Raw genomic sequence first — 14,055 nt, forward strand, 5'->3', positions numbered from 1 at the left:
AAGAATACTGGAATAGGTTGCCATTCCTTTCTCCAGGGGATCTTCCTGACTCAGGGATAGAAATCAGGTCTCTTGTATTGCAGGCAGATTTGTTACTGATTGAGTTACCAGAGAAGCTGTATACCTGAATCAGTGTAAGTCAACTATACTTCAATTAAAAAAAGAAATAGGAAGTGAGATCTGAGAGCTAGCATGCTAGCTTGTATAGTGAAGTTGCTTAGTCATGTCCGACTCTTTGCGACCCCATGGGCTGTAGCCTGCCAGGCTCCTCTGTCCATGGGATTTCCATGCAAGAATACTGGAGTGGTTTGCCATTTCCTTCTCCAGGGGATCTTCCTGACCTAGGAATCAAATCCGGGTCTCCCACACTGCAGGCAAAATCTTTACCGTCTGAGCCACCAGGGATAACCTAACTTGTATAGGACTTCACTAGTGTTTTTTTGTTTGTTTGTTTTCCAAGAGATTTGGCCTTTTATTAGAATGAGTTGGAAGCTACTGGAAACTTGAGCAAACAAAAGCCACAATCTGATTTATCTTTTGATATAATCAATCTAGCTGCTATTTGGACAATAGGCAAAAGGAAGGGAGAGTATAGTAGGTCTCCTTTGCAATGAAACTTAACAGAACTTATAGTGGCTTGGACCACTATGTTAAAAATGGAGATGGAGAAATGAGTCATACTTTAGATGTACTCTTGAGACATTTTTGAAGTTAGCACTAATGGGATTTTTTAATATACTTGATATGGAATATAGGAGAAAGAGTAGAGTCAGTTTTTTTTTTGGATTGAGAATATGGTAGGATGTAATTACCCTTCTATGAGAAGAAATTGTAGGGAGAGTAAATTGATAGCAAAAGGAAGCTCAGTAATGCTAATTTGAAGTTGCCTGTGTGTGTTAGTGTCCAACTCTTTGGGACCCCATGTACTGTTGTGCACCAGGCTCCTCTGTCCGTGGAACTCTCCAGCAAGCATACTGGAGTGGGTTGTCATTGCCTTCTCCAGGATCTCTTCCTGACCTAGGGATCAAACTCAGGTCTCCTGCATTTCAGGCAGATTCTTTACCATCCAAGATACCAGGGAAGCTATTAGAACTCAAACTGGGTCTATCAAATAGACAGTTGCTTGTAAGCACGGCACACAGTCAGAGGTTGGTGCTGAAACGGTAATTTGACAATCCCAGACATAAGGATGATGTTTAAAATTAGCATGGATTTTTAATCTAAGCCTGGATTAGATCTAGAAGGGAGTTAGTCTAATAGAAAACAGGAGAAGTTCAAGATGTGAGCCATGGTGCATTGTATTATTACAAATCTGGGGAAGTGAGAAAACTTCAGAGGAGATTAAGAAAGTTTAATCCATTCAAGAGGGAAAACTGGAGAGAATGATGTTTTGGAGGCCAAATTTTTAGAAAGGTGTTTTAATTGACAAGAAGTATCAAATTGGTATAGAATAAGGACTGCACTGAACTGAAGGACTTAACTGGGCTTCCCAGATGGTGCTAGTGGTAAAGAACCTGCCTGCGAATGCAAGAGATGTACAAGACAAGAGTCGTGAGTTTGATTCCTGGGTCGGGAAGATCCCCTGGAAGAGGTCATGCAATGCACTCCAATATTGTTGCCTGGAGAATCCCATGAAGAGAAGAGCCTGGTGGGCTGCAGTCCATAGGTTCACAAAGAGTCAGACATGACTGAAGTGACTTAGCACACTTGTGAGACCTTAACTACAGCCTTGCTAATGTCTGATTTATACCAAGATAGACTAAGGAAAAATTATCCCTTATATTTCAATGTCCATTGTGTGCACAGGGATGATGGTGATTATAGACAAAAAAAAAAAAAAAGCAACAGCCAAAACATTCACAGATAAAGCATTGTCTCTATCTTTAAAACTCTAAGGCAAGGAGATAGAGTTAGGGACATTCACTGTAAGTTTCGTAATGAATGATAATCAATAGTCTGTGGGACTCTAGATAGATGAGGTAGAAGTTTATGTTGATAGGCAGCTTCAGAGGGTACAAAGGTCATATTTGAGCTGGGTATTGAAGAGTGACTAAGTTTGTTGGGTAGGCAATGGAAATGGGAAAAAGAATAATGACATTTCAGGCAGATAAGATAAAGTGACAAATGCCACAGAGGTATGAAAAAGCAGAGTAAGTTCAGGGATGAGGCATAAACTCATTTGAGTGAAAGAGATTGTAAAGAGTAAAATGTGGGTAAAACAACAGTTACATACATTTTTTTTGCCTTTATGGAAAACCTTGCTGAACAAGTCCAATAGAAAGGAAAATGTGATAAAGTGAGATATTTATCCAGAACCAAATATTATAATTACTATCATTTTTTAAAAAGCTTTTTATATTCTGGGAAAAGCCTCAAGCACAACATATTGTGTAATGAATATACCCCTGGAAAAATATAAATTGTTCCCTGTAGGTTACTCCATTAGGTAGATTTTAATTTCAAATAATTTTGCTTGGGCTATTTTCTAACTTCCTTAAATGTAATGTATTTTCATTTTATCTCTTTCCTAGAAATGTTTCTCTGTATTGTGAGGCTGCAAGATCACCCAGGGAGAGTGGGGCCAAATAGGCTGAAACATCTGACACACTGAATGTATGTGAGTACAATATTAACAGCTTTAAAAAAAAAAAAAGGAGGTGGGAGAAAAAGTGTCTTGTTATGATTTAAAGTGCTTTCGAGTATATAGGCTGTTAGTGAATTAATATGGCTAATTGCTGGATCCTTGGCATAGACAAGCTCTCATTGGTGAGTGTGGGTTTTGTGTGTGTACCTGTGAAAAGGGCTTAATTTCTCCTTGAAGGATATTCATTTCATTTTTTGCCAGGCATTACTGTCTCTCATAACTGTTCTGCTTCTAGTAAAACTTTGAAAGCCTGCTCTCTGACCACAGCTGTGTATATTCCCATTTCTGCTCCCTGAAGGCTATATAACCATTCTTTTTTTTTTTTTTTCTTTTTTTTAATGTGGACAATTTAAAATATTTTTATTGAGTTTGTTACAATGCTGTTTCTATTGTATGTTTTGGTTTTCTGGCCACGAGGCATGTGGGATCTTACCTCCCTTACTAGAGACAGAGCCTGCACCTGCTCCATTGGAAGGCAAAGTCTCAATGACTAGGTCACCAGGGAAGTCCCTCTAACCCATTCTTTATCCTCCTTATATCTTCCTCTGTCAATCTGGGCCCTCAGACACCACATGGAGTTTTATGTGTCTTCCTGTATCTAAAGTCAACTAATGGGCCCGTTTTCTCCAAACCTCTTGCTCTTTATCAACTTGATCTCCACCATATATACCTTGCCAGTTGTCAAGGTAGTATTTATTTGTGTAGTTATTAGATTGTTGTATGTATCTTTCACCAAATCAAACACTCCATGCAGACAAGGACCATTCTCGTTTGCTGATGTATCATAGATGGTCCACATTTTCAGACTGTCTGATCCTGCATGGTTCTGAGTGGAATTTGGCCACGTTAATGTTCCAGCCCTTTTACGGGTTTTCAAAATCTGTATTCTTTTTGGGCTTAGATATTCCCCAGGTTGTCTCAGTTTCAGATAAAACAGCCTCTTGCTTTTTAGAAAAGATAAAGCTATCTGATATGAACATCATTGAATTTTTCTTCTTTAGACCTTAAAATATCTCTGTTACTATTGATATTTTTATAGTCTATTTCCTGTTTCCCAAAATAGCTTTGTAAATATATTACATTTTAATCCTAACAGTTGCCATTTTTTATGAACTTTGTTAAATCAGCTATTCCTTTCTGTTTTTTATTTCTCCATTTTTCTTATTTCTTCCACACACGCCAAAAAAAAAAAAAAAAATCATGCTTTGATGCCCCATATCTTGGAAAAGATTCAACAACCAAAATCAAAACAAACAACCCTCTTTCATCTCACTACCATCTTATTTTTACCCTCACTTAGCCACCTTTACCCTTCAAAGTCTCTCTAGAGCAGTCAATGTTATTTGCCAATTCATGGTAATTTCAACAAAAGAAGGGGCTATTTTTTATTTTTGTAGTACGGTGTATTTCCAGTACCTAGCACAATATATAAAGTGGTAAAGGCTCAATAATTAAATGAGCTAATTTTAGCTATCCTTTCACTTCCCACTCTCTACCTGAGTGTTAAAATTTTGCTTCAAGCACTGCTTAAATTACTCTTACCAAAATCACTAACCAAAATAGCTCCCTTCTGTATTATTCAATTCATGACCACATTTCAAATACTCCTCTCATATCCTATATCTTAATCTATCTCAATTATTGTTAACTGTGTACATAGCTCATCATTTAATCAGAGCCTCAACTTCTAGAGCTCATGATAATTAACTTGGCCTTTCCTTATCCCTCACAATTCTTAAAAAAGTGTTTCAGTTCAGTTCAGTTCAGTCGCTCAGTCATGTCTGACTCTTTGCTATCCCATGAATCGCGGCACATCAGGCCTCCCTGTCTATCACCAACTCCCGGAGTTCACTCAAACTCATGTCTATCCAGTCGGTGATGCCATCCAGCCTTCTCATCCTCTGTCGTCCCCTTCTCCTTCTGCCCCTAATCCCTCCCAGCATCAGAGTGTTTTCCAATAAGTCAACTCTTCTCATGAGGTGGACAAAGTATTGGAGTTTCAGCTTCAGCATCAGTCCTTCCAAAGAACACCCAAGACTGATCTCCTTTAGAATGGACTGGTTGCATCTCCTTGCAGTCCACAGGACTCTCAGGAGTCTTCTCCCAACACCACAGTTTAAAAGCATCAATTCTTCGACACTCAGCTTTCTTCACAGTCCAACTCTCACATCCATACATGACCACTGGAAAAACCATAGCCTTGACTAGGTGGACCTTTGTTGACAAAGTAATGTCTCTGCTTTTAAATATGCTTTCTAGGTTGGTCATAACTTTCCTTCCAAGGAGTCAGTGTCTTTTAATTTCATGGCTGCAATCACCATCTGCAGTGATTTTGGAGCCCCAAAAAATAAAGTCTGACACTGTTTCCACTGTTTCCCCATCTATTTCCCATGAAGTGATGTAACCAGATGCCATGATCTTATTTTTCTGAATGTTGAGCTTTAAGCCAACTTTTTCACTCTCCTCTTTCACTTTCATCAAGAGGCTTTTGAGTTCCTCTTCACTTTCTGCCATAAGGGTGGTGTCATCTGCATATCTGAGGTGATTGATTTTTCTCCCGGCAATCTTGATTCCAGCTTGTGCTTCTTCCAGCCCAGCGTTTCTCATGAGGTACTCTACATGTAAGTTAAATAATCAGGGTGACAATATATAGCCTTGACGTACTCCTTTTCCTATTTGGAACCAGTCTGTTGTTCCATGTCCAGTTCTAACTGTTGCTTCCTGAGCTGCATACAGGTTTCTCAAGAGGCAGGTCAAGTGGTCTGGTATTCCCATCTCTTTCAGAATTTTCCACAGTTTATTGTGATCCACACAGTCAAAGGCTTTGGGATAGTCAATAAAGCAGAAATAGACGTTTTTCTGAAACTCTCTTGCTTTCTTGGTGATCCAGCGGATGTTGGCAATTTGATCTCTGGTCCCTCTACCTTTTCAAAAAGCAGCTTGAACATCTGGAAGTTCACGTTTCACATATTGCTGAAGCCTGGCTTGGAGAATTTTGAGCATTACTTTACTAGCATGTGAGATGAGTGCAATTATGAGGTAGTTTGAGCACTCTTTGGCGTTGCCTTTCTTTGGGATCAGAATGAAAACTGACCTTTTCCCGTCTTGTGGCCACTGCTGAGTTTTCCAAATTTGCTGGGATATTGAGTGCAGCATTTTCACAGCATCATCTTTCAGGATTTGAAATAGCTCAATTGGAATTCCATCACCTCCACTAGCTTTGTTTGTAGTGATGCTTTCTGAGGCCCCCTTGACTTCACATTCCAGGATGTCTGGCTCTAGGTCAGTGATCACACCATCGCGATTGTCTTGGTTGTGAAGATCTTTTTTGTACAGTTCTTCTGCGTATTCTTACCACCTCTTCTTAATATCCTCTGCTCTGTAACACAACACAAAGTGTTTACTTGTTCTTAATTACTAGTGAGTTGAATTAATAACTTTGAGTATTGAAAGGTCATCTAATATTGCTCTGACCACATTATATTACCTTTGATGAAATAGTTCAGTCAATCCTATAATAATTCAATAAATAAAAATGTGAAGACATGATGGGATTGCCTTTTATTAACCATTTCAAATCATTAATGTAATAATTTTAAAAACCCTATGCTGAATGAATCATGATATATGTGGTTTGTATTTATGATCCTTTACTTTCAGTAATTAGAACTATCTAGTTATTGTATGTTATGTGCATATGTATATACATAGTTATTATGGAATTCTTTGAAATGTACCTATTTCCATATAAGGGACTAGCAAATTTCATTAGTTTTATTTTTTTTCTGTTCTTTTTTCTTTAATTTAAATTTATTTATTTTAATAGGAGACTAATTACTTTACAATATTGTATTGGTTTTGCCATACCTCAACATAAATCTGCCACAGTTGTACACGTGTTCCCAATCCTGAACCCCCCTCCTACCTCCCTCCCCATACTATCCCTCTGGGTCATCCCAGTGCACCAGCCCCAAGCCTCTTGTATCCTGCATCAAACCTGGACTGGCGATTCATTTCTTATATGATATTATACATGTTTCAATGCCATTCTCCCAAATCATCCCATCCTCTCCCTCTCCCAGAGTCCAAAAAACTGTTCTATACATCAGTGTCTCTTTTGCTGTCTCACATACAGGGTTATTATTACCATCTGTCTAAATTCTATATATATGTGTTAGTATACTGTATTGGTGTTTTTCTTTCTGGCTTACTTCACTCTGTATAATTGGCTCCAGTTTCATCCACCTCATTAGAACTGATTCAAATGTATTCTTTTTAATGGCTGAGTAATACTCCATTGTGTATATGTACCACTGCTTTCTTATCCATTCATCTGCTGATGGACATCTAGGTTGCTTCCATGTCCTGGCTATTATAAACAGTGCTGTGATGAACATTGGGGTATATGTGTCTCTTTCCCTTCTGGTTTCCTCAGTGTGTATGCCCAGCAGTGGGATTGCTGAGTCATAAGGCAGTTCTATTTCCAGTTTTTTAAGGATCTCCACACTGTTCTCCATAGTGGCTGTACTAGTTTGCATTCCCACCAACAGTGTAAGAGGGTTCCCTTTTCTCCACACCTTCTCCAGAATTTATTGCTTGTAGACTTTTGGATTGCAGCCATTCTGACTGGTGTGAAAAGGTACCTCATTGTGGTTTTGATTTGCATTTCTCTGATAATGAGTGATGTTGAGCATCTTTTCATGTGTTTGTTAGCCATCTGTATGTCTTCTTTGGAGAAATTATGTATATTTTTTTCAAAATTTTCTAACACTAAAACGCATTTTATGTATAAGATAGTATGATTTTCAGCATGTTTTTCTTTTATGTGATATGTACAATAGCCCATGATATCTTAATACTTTAATTTCTGAAATCAGAGTATCAAACATTGGTGATATTGTGTGTGTATGAATGACATTCAGTTCCTTTTGCATTATTTATTTTTTAATTGAAGGATAGTTTTTTACAGTGTTTTGCTCTGCTGTACAACAATGTGAATCAGCCACAACTATATATATACACACACATATACCCCCTTCCTCTTGAGTCCCCCTCCCACCTGTCTATGCAGTCCCAGAGCTCTGGGCTGGGTTCCCTGGGTCACAGAGCAGCTTTGTATTAGCTCTCTGTTTTACATGGTGTATATACGTCAATGCTACTTTCAGAAATACCCCTCCTTCCCTCACTGTGTCCACAAGTCTGTTTTCTCTGAATCTCTATTCCTGCCCTACAAATAGGATCATCAGCGCCACTTTTCCAGATTTCATATATATGCATTAATATACGATATTTGTTTTTCTCTTTCTGACATCATTTATTGTGACTAGGTTCATCCACCTCAGTTCAAATGATTCACATTTGTTCCTTTTTAGTATACATGTTTCACAACTTCTTTATGCATTCATCTGGCAATGGATGTCTAGGTCGCTTCTATGTCCTGGCTATTATAAATAACACTGCAGTGAACATTGGGGTACATGTGTCCTTTTGAATTGCGGTTTTCTCACAGTTAAATGACCAGTGGTGCGATTGTTGGGTCATATGGTAGTTTTATTCCTAGTTTTTAAAGAAATCTTCATACTTTTCTCCATAGTGTCTTTGACAATGAATTCTGAAAGAAAGATTATACCTTCTCACTTACATGCTGTCTGGAAGTCCTTTATGGTTTAAACTAAGAAAGTTGCTACTAAAAAATGCCATAAAATTTAGTGAAATAAAAAGAAACTGGTTATTTTAATTGCTTGAGTTACAGTGTGTTTAAGAAAATATTTGTTCTACAATTCCTTTTTAAACTTTTAAATAATATTTGAAGTCAAGTGTACTTTGAATCAGTTTATAAAGAGAAAAATGTTTACATTGATTCCTTAGGAAAAAGTGTTAAAAATGAATGAAGAGTTTTTCCTCCCGATGAGATAATATCATCTGTTTAAAAATAACTATATAGTGGCCTGATAGAGATACTAGTCCTCCCAATAATTCAGTAGAAGTCAAGTTCTGAGTAGAACACTAAAGTGAACAATAATATGTCAAAGGAAAAAGAAGCCTCTGAGTACTTTCCACTTGCAGGCAAGGACATCATTTAGTTATAATAATAGAAATTACAGGTTAATCAATATACCTTTTGCTATTAATCCATTTTTGACTGCCTGCAGATATTTTAATAACAGGAAAATCATCCGTCTAATGAGTCATTTCAAAGAGAAAAGGGCTGGAATTCTTTCATTTTTAATTCAGCCATTCAGAATTGACATGTATATTTTGCATTCTTGCTACTCTTGTAAGAATCTAGCATATCACTGTGGACTCAAGAGATCTTTCTAGGCAACTTAAAAAAACATTTATGGTTATTATTGGTGACACAAATTGATCAGCCATCAGCAGATACACGTTGTATTACTTTGCTAGGGTCTAGATGTTTGGTGATATATTTCCCATAGTCAGGGCCTGTTGTAATACAACTACAAGCTAGGTTATATTTTTACCAAAATTTGCTTGTGTTTTTTATTAATTTTATTTATTTATTTTTATTTACAAAATGACAATGCATACTTATTTAAAAAATATCAGAGTACACAGAACATCCTTAAGATCATGAACATTCATGCTATTCCCTTGCTGAACGTAGCCTTCATTATCATGGATGCACAGATGCATGCAAATCCTATTTCTATGCACATATTACAATTGTGTATTTATTATAAATATATTTAGTGGGTATGTGTATAATTTTGTTTTATAGTTTGTGTGGTATTTATTTATAGGCATCTATCTTGATTTATTTATCTAATCAGTTCAGTTCAGTAGCTCAGTCGTGTCCGAATCTTTGTGATCGCAAGAACCGCAGCTCGCCAGGTCTCCCTGTCCATCACCAATTCTCGGAGTCCATCCACACCCATGTCCATTGAGTCGGTGATGCCATCCAACCATCTCATCCTGTGTCATCCCCTTCTCCCCTGCCGTAAATCTTTCTGAGCATCAGGGGCTTTTGAAATGAGTCAAGTCTTTGCATCAGGTGGCCAAAGTATTGGAGTTTCAGCTTCAGCATCAGTCCTTCTAATGAGCACCCAGGACTGATCTCCTTTAAGAAGGACTGGTTGGATCTCCTTGCTGTCCTAGGAACTATCAAGAGTCTTTTCCAAAACCACAGTTGAAAAGCATCAATTCTTCAGCACTCAGCTTTCTTTATAGTCCAAATCTCACATCCATACATGACCACTGGAAAAACCATAGCCTTGACTAGATGGACCTTTGTTGACAAAGTAATGTCTCTGCATTTGAATATGCTCTCTAGGTTGGTCATAACTTTCCTTCCAAAGAGTAAGCGTCTTTTAATTTCATGGCTGCAATCACCATCTGCAGTGATTTTGAAGTCAAGAAAAATAAAGTCAGCCACTATTTCCCCTGTTTCTTCATCTATTTCCCATGAAGTGATGGGACCAGATGCCATGATCTTTGGTTTCTGAATGTTGAGCTTTAAGCCAACTTTTTCACTCTCCACTTTCACTTTCATCAAGAGGCCCTTTTGTTCTTCTTCACTTTCTGCCATAAGGGTGGTGTCATCTGCATATCTGAGGTGACTGATATTTCTCCCGGCAATCTTGATTCCAGCTTGTGCTTCTTCCAGTCCAGCGTTTCTCATGAGGTACTCTGCATAGAAGTTAAATAAGCAGGGTGACAATATACAGCCTTGACATACTCCTTTTCCTATTTGGAACTAATCTGTTGTTCCATGTCCAGTTCTAACTGTTGCTTCCTGACCTGCATACAGGTTTATCAAGAGGCAGGTCAGATAGTCTGGTATTACCATCTCTTTCAGAATTTTCCACAGTTTATTGTTACCCACACAGTCAAAGGCTTTGCCGTGGTCAGTAAAGCAGAAATAGATGTTTTTTAGGGACTATCTTGCTTTCTCGATGATCCAGCAGATGTTGGCAATTTGATCTCTGGCTCCTCTGCCTTTTCTAAAAGCAGCTTGAACATCAGGAAGTACACTGTTCATGTATTGCTGAAGCCTGGCTTGAAGAATTTTGAGCATTACTTTACTAGCGTGTAAGAAGAGTGCAATTGTGTGATAGTTTGAGCATTCTTTGACATTGCCTTTCTTTGGGATTGGAATGAAAACTGACCTTTTCCAGTCCTGTGGCCACTGCTGAGTTTTCCACATTTGCTGGCATATTGAGTGCAGCACTTTTCATAGCATCATCTTTCAGGATTTGAAAGAGCTTAACTGGAATTCCATCACCTTCACTAGCTTTGTTCATAGTGATGCTTCCTAAGGCCCACTTGACTTCACATTCCAGGATGTCTGACTCTAGGTGAATGATCACATCATCATGAATATCTGGGTCACGAAGATCATTTTTGTATAGTTCTTCTGTGTATTCTTGCCGCCTCTTCTTAATATCTTCTGCTTCTGTTAGGTCCATACCATTTCTGTCCTTTATTGAGCCCATCTTTGCATGAATATTCCCTTGGTATCTCTAAGTTTCTTGAAAAGATATCTAGTCTTTCCCATTCTATTGTTTTCCTCTATTTCTTTGCATTGATCACTGAAGAAGGCTTTCTTATCTCCTTGCTATTCTTTGGAACTCTGAATTCAGATGCTTATATCTTTCCTTTTGTCCTTTGCTTTTTGCTTCCCTTCTTTTCACAGTATTTGTAAGACCTCCTCTGACAGCCATTTTGCTTTTTTGCATTTCTTTTTCCTGGGGATGGTCTTCCTCCCAGTCTCCTGTACAATGTCACAAACATCCATCCATAGTTCATCATGCACTCTATCAGATCTAGTCCCTTAAATCTATTTCTCACTTCCACTCTATAGTCATAAGTGATTTGATTTAGGCCATACCTGAACGGTCTAGTGGTTTTCCCCACTTCCTTCAATTTTAGTCTGAATTTGGCAACAAGGAGTTCATGATCTGAGCCACAGTCAGCTCCTGGTCTTGTTTCTGCTGACTGTATACAGCTTCTCCATCTTTGGCTGCAAAAAATATAATTAATCTGATTTCAGTGTTGACCATCTGGTGATGTCCATGTGTAGAGTCTTCTTTTGTGTTGTTGGAAGAGGGTGTTTGCTGTGACCAGTGAGTTCTCTTGGCAGAACTCTGTTAGCCTTTGCCCTGCTTCATTCTGTGCTCCAAGGCCAAATTTGCTTGTTACCCCAGGTGTTTCTTGATTTCCTACTTTTGCATTCCGGTCTCCTATAGTGAAAAGGACATCTTTTTTGGTCTTGGATTTCTTTTAGCTAATACTGTAGTGTTAATTGTATATTATATCCAAAGTTTTATTGTCAGGAAAGTGCCTGGATAAACATGGTCATAACTTTGTTTTTTCTTTTTGGCTGCACAATGTGGCATATAGGATCTTAGTTCCCTGACCAGGGATCAAACCTCTACCGCTGCAGTGGTAGCAGAGTCCTAACCACTGGACAATCAAGGAATTTCTTCCTGCTTATAACTTTTTAATTGATAGCCTTCAGTATTTTAGTATAATCAGTTCCCCAAAATAACATATTGGAGTAGCAATCACACAAAATTTGAGGGTTTTGCATCCTTCCTATGTCTAAAAAAATTAACAATTTAAGAAAGTGATGGATTATTTTCAACAATATTTATTATGTTCATAATATTACCAGTCAGAAGGATGTTGTCTTAGTCCACTGGGGCTTCTATAGTAAAGTACAATAGACTGGGTGGTTTAAACAGCAAATATTTATTTCTCATTATTCTGGAGGCTGTAAATCCAAGACCAAGAGGCTGACAGATTGGGTGTCTGGTGAGCACCCACTTATTGGTCCAAAGATAGCCTTCTCTCTGTATTCACATGGCAGAAAGTGAGAGAAAGCTCTCTGGGATCTCTAATAAGGGTGCTAACCCCATCATGAGGGCTCCAACCTTATGATGTAAGCACTTCTCAAGGTCCACCTCCACATGCCATCACACTGGGGATTAGGTTTCAACAAATGAATTTGGGGCAGCATAAACAGTGGTATATGACAATGCTCTTCAGTTATTATTTTGATTTTCTTTATTCATGCTTAATAAGCATTAGGATTTTTCATACATTTATTGTCTGTTTTTCTTTTATTAATTGTGCACATATGTCCTCATCTGGATCATGTTTTCTGCGAACAAACCAAGAGGAGACAACATGCTGTAGAACATGGGGCTAATAAGGAAGAAGGAGGAAAGGCATTCTCCCCAGTAATCATCACTGCCTCCTGGAAAATAATCACTTCTCCTGCAGACTTTTGATGAATTTGGCATTTCTACTGAATGCCAAAGAAAACATGCAATTTAGGGAAACGCCAGTCTGACTGGTTCTTGGCATCTATGGTAATTAAAGGGAAAACAACTTAGGCTTTCACTTCTTTTATAAACCACATGTTAACAGGTGGTATCAGCACTGTTACCTGTAAATGTTGAGATCTTTCTACGTTAAAGAAAGAATTCAAAAGAAATCAGGAAGATACATTGACTATCTATCTCTTGACTATCTGGCATTTGAAGTGGTGGACTAAGAATTCACTTATGTTACATTCTTTTGGTCAAAAGATATGCAAGTTTTATTTCAGAATCCACTTTATCCATATTTATTTTCCCTGTTCCTGAGTAATACCTGTCACAAATTAAAAGTTCAAGAAATGCATAATTATATCTGATTTATAGATGATAAAAATCGATGATTAGAGAATCTGGGTAGCTTTGTCAAGAGTCACACAGCTTGAAAGGCATAGTCTCAAAATTCAACATCAGTTTGTCCAAACCCAAATGCTATACTCTAAGATAATGTTTCTTCTGCTATGTATCATTGTAATGCATGATGGGCTACAAAATGCTGTGGAACAAATAACCCAACCATCTCACGGTTTAAAAGCAACAATGGCTCTTTGCTCCATAAATCATGTAATAATTGCTTATTAGCCAAGCGCTCTGCTCCTGACTGTTTTCTCTCCAGGAACCTGGTGAAGTAGCAAATCCTCTCTGGATCATTTATGGTTACCAAGATGAAGGAACGAAGCACATGTGATATATCTGGTCTTATTTCACTAGTTAAAGCAAGTCACTGAATTTCATGAGTGTCATGAAACTTCATGGAATTTTAAGGATGGGAAGGTGAAATTGGGTGGACTCAAGTAGTGACAAGGGTACTTATTGATATAAGTGAAAGAGGATGGCAGGAAGAACCAAATCTGAGAAAGAAATATGAAGATGGTACACAGTAGGGGAGAAAAATCTAAATATTGTGAGAGGCACCTCCCTCTCATTACCAAATACTCAAATAACTGTGATAGTGTTATGTGTCAACTTAACTGGGCTGCAATATCTAGATATTTGGTCAGATATTATTATAGTTGTTTCTCTAAAGGTGACTTTTGGTCTAGAGTAAAGTTTAAATGAGTAGACTTGGAG

At 37.9% G+C, this 14,055-nt stretch overlaps 1 protein-coding gene across 4 annotated transcripts in view; it reads left to right on the forward strand.

Annotated features, from left to right (window-relative positions):
* The window catches only part of LRRC4C (leucine rich repeat containing 4C), a 1,428,975-nt gene that overhangs the window by 568,404 nt on the left and 846,516 nt on the right, over positions 1 to 14,055 (forward strand). For 3 of the 4 annotated variants that reach the window (XM_027562628.1, XM_027562626.1, XM_027562629.1), the window contains exon 3: positions 2,532 to 2,613. The gene's annotated coding sequence lies outside the window, so the exon portion shown is untranslated. Of the gene's footprint in view, positions 1 to 2,531; positions 2,618 to 14,055 lie in introns of all 4 variants that reach the window. The other variant, XM_027562627.1, reaches the window with a different exon arrangement.

Source organism: Bos indicus x Bos taurus, chromosome 15, assembly GCF_003369695.1.
Source record: "Bos indicus x Bos taurus breed Angus x Brahman F1 hybrid chromosome 15, Bos_hybrid_MaternalHap_v2.0, whole genome shotgun sequence".
NCBI lineage: Eukaryota > Metazoa > Chordata > Mammalia > Artiodactyla > Bovidae > Bos > Bos indicus x Bos taurus.